Below are 7,194 nucleotides of genomic sequence, written 5' to 3' on the forward strand. Positions count from 1 at the left end.
CCACCAAGGCTGTGCCCTAGCCCACCACCACCTTTCTCTATGGGTCGTTGCATGAGTCATCGCCGAGAACCACTCCAGTACTTGAGGTTGTTGCAGTCACTTTTTTGATTTTTGGAGGAAAATCAGTGCACTGTAGTTTGCTATTTCCGTTGATGACATTTGTGTTTTTGTGTTCTTTTGAAGAGAAATAAAAGTGTAAATCTAGACCACCGTACTTTTGCTCTTGAGGTTCATTTTACTATGTTTTCTTTTGCAGAAAAGATAGGTGATGCAGTCCGTCGGCCTCCTCCCAAGGCAAGTTTTAAGCGATGCATTTGCAGGTGAACACTGTCATGCCCGCCTAAAGTGCACTACAGCTGGGCGCCCATGGATCACGGGCTACTCTCGTGTAGTTCGTATCAACGGTAAGCATTGTAACCATTCCACTCTCCTCCCTTGGGGAATATTGGTTGTTGTTGATGCAGTGCAACGCGCCTCTTTATGCAGTTCGGCTCTATTTTTTGGGATGTAATTATTTCCCTCTTATTCCGTGTGCACCCGTGCAATTTAGATTGTTCTAAAAACCACGTACACACCCATGTTGTGTAGTCATGGGAGCTCGCACTTCAATATTCCACTCAACTAATGCACCCTGCTTTGGTTGCGCCCGGAGTTTAGATGGCACGTTCTTGAGTTTCAAATTGTGAAAAAAGTACAATGACAGCAAGAAAAATGATAACAAAAAAAGTAGTGCACTTTTCAATGTGTGGGGGTTCACTACATGTATTTTGTATGTTTCTAACACTCTAGAAATTCACTCTTCTCATTGAAAAAATCATGATGTTCACCTTCGGTAGTGTCGAGTTCAATTCTTGTAGCATCGTAGTCAATTTCCTCGCAATATGAAGCGCAGACAGATATGTTGGGAAAAAGAAAAAACCAAGTAATGCAGTGCATTTCATGATAGCATTTCATGATAGCGTTGCGGTTCACTTACGTCTAGTGTGAAGTGCACCCCATCTTGAAATATTTACGTGTGGCAAAAATAAAATAATAAAACCATCCAGTTCGCTTGCCCCTAAGATACAGTGCGGTTTTCCTTCGTAAGAAGTGTGTTCTTCTGTTGGATGCGGTTCACGGGTCGATTTTGGTGTCGTGAAAAACAATGTCCGCATTTTAATATTTTTAAAACTGCTCTTAAAACGTAAGGAATTAGAGAAAGTGTTCTACATGAAAAAGTTGTGCATCGTCGATACCTTTCCTATGTCATACCTTACCGACGATAGGTCTAGAAAAGTTCACGAAAACACGCTCGCTGCCACTCGTAGGTAGCGACACCGTTTTCAAAATTCCTTTCAAATCATGAGGAATCTCAACAAATGCCCAACATATAAAAGTTGCGCCTATACCATAGATTTACGATGCTGTATCAGATGCCTCACTCCAAGGAACAGTTAAAAAACTACAAAAACCATACCAAAAAAATCAAACAAAATTCAAAAACATCATTCCACTTTTCAATAAATTTGGAATTCCTCTTAAACCGTAAGGAATTAGAGAGTGTAATCTACATGAAAAAGTTGTGCCTCGACGGTACCTTTCCAAGTCGTAACATTTCCTTCATTTCGTTAAGCAGTTTAGAAAAAATAAAATGAAAATACGCTCAAGGCCACTCGTCAGGTGCCCACCATTTTAAAAAATGATCTTAAACTGCGAGGAATCTCGAAAAGTGTTTCACATTGAGAAGTTGCACATTTTTCGTAGCTATCCAATGGTATATTATACGCCTCATTCTGACAAATGGTTTAAAAACTGGAGTGAAAACGGTGTCTAAAAAATAAATGCAGTTTTTTCTACTCACATTGTAGTGCTTGTTTTATAGGCGTGACCATGCAGTGTTAGCCAGTGTTAGAATAGACGTGTGTGTATATATATATAGGGTGAGTTTATTTTAAAATCACCCTTAAGATCTTATTCTAACACCAATTAAGCTTATTCTGATACCCCTACTAATTTGATCTGTAGCTACAAAATAACCCCGCACACAATCGAACCAAACAGTGATAGAAAAAAAATGCTATCCCACCTTATCTTGTTCTCGTCCACCTAATACCCCTTCTCTCCAATGACCTCCATCTCCCCACGACCCACACTCCAGCTAGCCACCTCCCCTGCGCCTTTTCGTAGCCAAGTCCTTAGCGTCGCAGCGTCGCCTCCTACCCTTGCACCGTTGTGCTGCCTCCTACCCTCTCGCTGCCGCGTTGCTTCCTTCCCCCGCCTCGCCATGCCACTTCTGCCAAAATCACAGTCCGTTGCACCGCCGTTCGGCTGCATGACCTCCCTCTACCTCTCCCCGCCCTTCTCCATCTACACCTCCCAACCATGCCCCCCCGAGCCACCATGCTAGCCTCCTCCGACACACCGGAGATCCACTCATGGGGTGGTCTGGAGCCCAGCCCCCACGCCCTCCTTCTCCTTCCTCCATCTCAGTCACAGCCCCGACCCCACGCCCTCCTCCTTCTTCCTCCAGCTCGGCTGAATCCCCGCCCAACTTCTCTCCCCACCAGCACCACCTTCCTCTCCGAACCGGTCATCTAGCCCCAATGCCCTACTGAATCCTTCCCCGATGCGCCTGCCAAATATCCACCCTGCGCCACCATGAGGCTCCCCCCATCATGCTGCCTCTTCCTCACTCCTCCACTTGCATGCTGCCCAGTCTTGCGCTCCGGGAGACGCCCGCTCGCGGCCGGATCCAACATCGAGCACTGCCTGAGCACCTCGGTAGCCCATTTATCCGCGATGATGGCGGATGCCCAGGGAGCATGGTCGTCGCAACCTGCAGTCCATATCATCGGCAGCCGGAGGCCTCTCTTGTTCCCTTCCCAACATGGCAGGCCACCAAGTCTAGCGAAAATGGCCTTCCTACATGTCATGTAGTTCGTCAGCGACGCCCTACACGTTGTAGTTCTTTTGGTTAATGTCGAATTCATCTGCACTGCAATGTAGTATGGTACACTTGGTGTTTTTGTGTGTGTTTTGGGTGGTCGCTAGTGAGGGGCCGATCTTTGTGTTTGTGTGTGTGTCTGTGTGTTTGCAAATTGTTCACCTGTACATCATGCATGCGCTTGTTCTCTATGTTTGTTTTAGATGCAAAAAGAATTAAAAAACTTCACAAGCAGTTAACTAGTGTTGTCTTGCAGTACACTATGGCATCGACCGTGGTTCCCCCACAACATACGTTAGACATGTGCAGAAATCTATATGTTGAGAGTTTCACTTTAACCTAATGAGAGGTTCACTTTTAATTCATGAAAATGAACTTGATTTTTTTATTTTAAAATAATTTTTTGATAAAATTAATTAAGAAAAAATCATAATCTACGCTTGTAAAAAATGATAAGTATGAAAAAACAAAACAAAAACTCATGAGGTTCACTTTTCATAGTGTTGCCGTTCACTTTCGGTACTCTCGCAGTTCACTTGTTCGTAATGTGAAATGCAGAAAAAAAATTACGAAGATGACAAAAAAAGTAGAAGGTGTTTTATTTCTTGATAGTGTTGCGATTCACTTACGTGCGACATGAAGCACGGTCCACTTCCTAGTATGAAACAATTCACGTCTGCAAAAAGACCATGAAGTTCACTTGACCTTTTGACGCATTGCATTTTTCTTTGTGATGTTGTCCACGCGTTGATTTTGGAGTAGCAAAAAACAGAATGTCCACATTTGAGTAAATTCAAAACTGCTCTTAAACCGTAAGACGTTATAGAGAGGGTTCTACATGAAAAAGTTGCACCTCGTTGATATATTTACAATGTCATATATTTTGCATTGCTCAAATTTACGAAAATACGTTTGCTGCCATTTGTAGGCAGTAACACCATTTACAAAATGCCTTCAAAACCGTGAGGAATCTAAAAAAATGTCCAACATATGAAAGTTGCACCTATCTCACAGGTTTAGAATGCCATATCACACGCCTTATTCCGACAATCTGTTAGAAATCTGCTACAAAAAACTATAACGAAATATTCATGAAATTTGAAAAAACACAATTCCATTTTGAGTAAGTTTTACATTACTCTCAAAGCGTAAGGAATTAGAGAGTATAATCTACATGAAAAAGTTGCGCCTTGATGATATCTTTCCAATGCTTATCATTTGCTTCATTCCGACTAGCGATTTAGAACAAATCGCAAAATACGCTCGCTATCACCCGTCAGGGGCCCACCATTTTCGGAATTGCTCTTAAATCGCGAGGAATATCGAAAAGTGTTCAACATGACGAACTTGTGCATTTTCCGTAGCTATCCGAAGCTATCTTATACGCCTTGTTCGGAAAAACAGTTTAAAAACTGGTGAGGAAACAGTGCCGGAAAACGCATACTGTTTTTTCTGCTCACATTGAAGTGCTCGTTCGATAAATTTCTATATATATATATATATATATGTGTGTATATATATGTGAGCTTTCAATGTGCTCAAGAACATTCACTTATTATTAGTTCTTCAAGATGATTTTTTTTCTAAGTGAATGTGATCGGAGCCATTCCCCCTTTATGCTAAGATCAAACCAGTGTGTTCACAAATTTTTCATATGTGTCTACTTGAAACCCGTTCAAAATCTTCATTGGGTCCTTTTTAGCTGAAGAATTTGCAAACAAAACTTTAAAATTTTCTTATCAAAATTTTGGCGGTTGTCGCTCAAATTGATCCCACTTCCCACGACTGGATAACCCACGATCCCCCACTATCTTCACCTCTCAGTACGTGGCTGACAGATGTTGCTTAGATAGCAAGGCTTAGGGGTAAAAGAGTCCAAAATTTTCAAACCGATTAGTTTTCACTCCTACTATAAATACCCCTTCACACTTTCACTGTGTCAATGACTCCGCTCAATCTCTCTGTCATCCCGCTCGGGTTCAAACCTAGCGCCGCCGTTGCACTTCGTCATCGCCGGAGAGGAAGAGCTTCGCTGCATCGACCTTCTCGTCATCATACTTGCGCCGACCATGAAAATCCTCATTCCGCCGCCACCATAGTTGTCTTGTACCGCCAAGTTAGGGTGCAAGAGATCTAACAACAAACTTGTTCACTTCTACTCCGTGTTCGTCGTGTTCTTCAGAAAGGGTAATTAAAATATAATTTTACTGCACTATTTTATATTTATGATTTCACAAAACCTTAAAACGTGTTTGTTCCTCAAAAGTCCATCCTGTATGCACCTTAAAACCTTCATTTCCCTTGATTTTTTCTCTAAGTCATGATCTCCTTCACAGATTCCTCAATTTTGTCAATTTTTCAATATACGCAACTCTAGAACCTAAGTTAAGAACACTTAGCGAATTTCTTCATCACATCTATGGTAAAATTCTTCAACCTGATATAATTTTGAAAATTTCTGAAAATGCATATGGCATCTTCAAATTCTTCGCACCTATACTCTGTTCAGAGGTAGAAAATGTCTGCTGATAAATCTCTTGGTTCTCATAAACTTAACTCGTTTCCAACATTCCTTGAAGAAAATTTGCACACATCTTCAAAATCCTCAAAATTTCAAATTCCTCAAGTGTAGAAAATGATTGAAGGGAAAAGACCTCATAAAGAAGGAAAGAAGGCATAAATCAACATTAACTTTTAAATTCGAGAGGAAATATATGATCATTACTCCACTTGCAATGAGGAGATATATGGAAAGGAAACCAAGAAGAGCAAAATGTGCATTCCATAAATTGAGGGAAGATGGGCTAAGGAGTGAAAGGAGTACATATATGTCACTCCAAAATACATGAAGAAATTCACCGTAACTTCTCCATGCCCAAGATCCCCCCTTGCTGAAGGTCAAGTAGCAAATACCATCAGTATCAAAAGTCGCGAGGAATTTCCCAAGGAGTGGGCGAAGCGTCAATCCAAGCTGAAGAATCTCTCTCTAGAAGAAGTGGGCAAATTCAATCGTGATACTGCTGCTGCCGCTGCCTCAATCTCGTTTGCTACTGAGGCATCTGCCAGTGGAACAACTCCAAAAAGGGCTATACCGAAGGAATCTACTGTGAAGTCAAAATGCTCAAGTTCAAATCCCTCACAACTAATTCGTGAACTTGCTCCCTCTGTAGCTGTTATTTCCTCATTTGGTGCCATAAATTCCTCAAGGCCAGTGCATCAAACAACATGTCAGCGAACAGTTGGATTCACATTCCCTCACGGAAATATGCAACTTACTCAACTCTCACTTCTTCAAGTGCCACGACCATGAAAAAGGAGATGACAGCTGGACGTGGAAAAAGACCAAGTCCTCACAAGGTGGTCTTCCATGTTCCCTCAACATTTGAGGATGATGAAGCAACTGATGAAGAACTTTCTTAAATCATCATAATCAAACACTAGAAAGTGTCTCAAGCAAAAGGTACTCAAATTTCTCTCATGAGGGATCCAAGGATAGTGCTTGACTAAATCGATGTCTAGTACAAAGATCCTCATACCCCAACTGATGACATAAAATTGCCACCAGGTCGAAGTCATGTGCTCACTGCCTTTGTGGCTGAAGAAAAAAATAGAAATATGAAAAGGCCAAAAGGGCCAAAAGGGAAGAAAACAAGAAGAAACACTTGTTGAGGAACAATGTTCTCTCCCTGACTCCAAATCAACTTATCTCCGCTCTGACTAAGATTAAAAAACTCAGTGAAGATAACCAATACCATGCTAATTGACAAGCTCCCAAAGTCAGATTCGTCAATGTGGCAACCAAAGTCATCACTTACCATAACACAAGGGTTGCAGCTCGATTACAACCACAAACTCCTCACGCTAGATCCTCTACTCAGCCTATTGAAGAAACTGCTCGGCCAGTTGGAAAAATTCCAGCTGCTGAAGACATAGTGAGGACAGCTGAAGAAATTCTAGCGACTGAAGAAACTGCCAGGGCAACCACCACTATTGCGCGTGAAGAAGAAGCCACACCAGCTAAAGAATATCCCGCGCTTGAAGAAATTGAACCTGAGAGGGCAACTGCATTAGTCTCGCGTGAAGAAATTGCATCACCTTCACCTTCTACTCCACCTGCAAAATCTTCAAAGGTGAAGAAAGTCACACTTCCTTCTGCATCAGAAGCGAAGAAAATGAAGGCCATAGAGAAGGAAGCCGTGCAAAAGAGAAAGGCATCATCCTGTGCAGAATTCTCAAATGCCAAGAGATTGAGGGTTTTGTCCGGTTCCTCA

This window comes from Hordeum vulgare, chromosome 5H (genome assembly GCF_904849725.1).
Source record: "Hordeum vulgare subsp. vulgare chromosome 5H, MorexV3_pseudomolecules_assembly, whole genome shotgun sequence".
Taxonomy (NCBI): Eukaryota; Viridiplantae; Streptophyta; class Magnoliopsida; order Poales; family Poaceae; genus Hordeum; species Hordeum vulgare.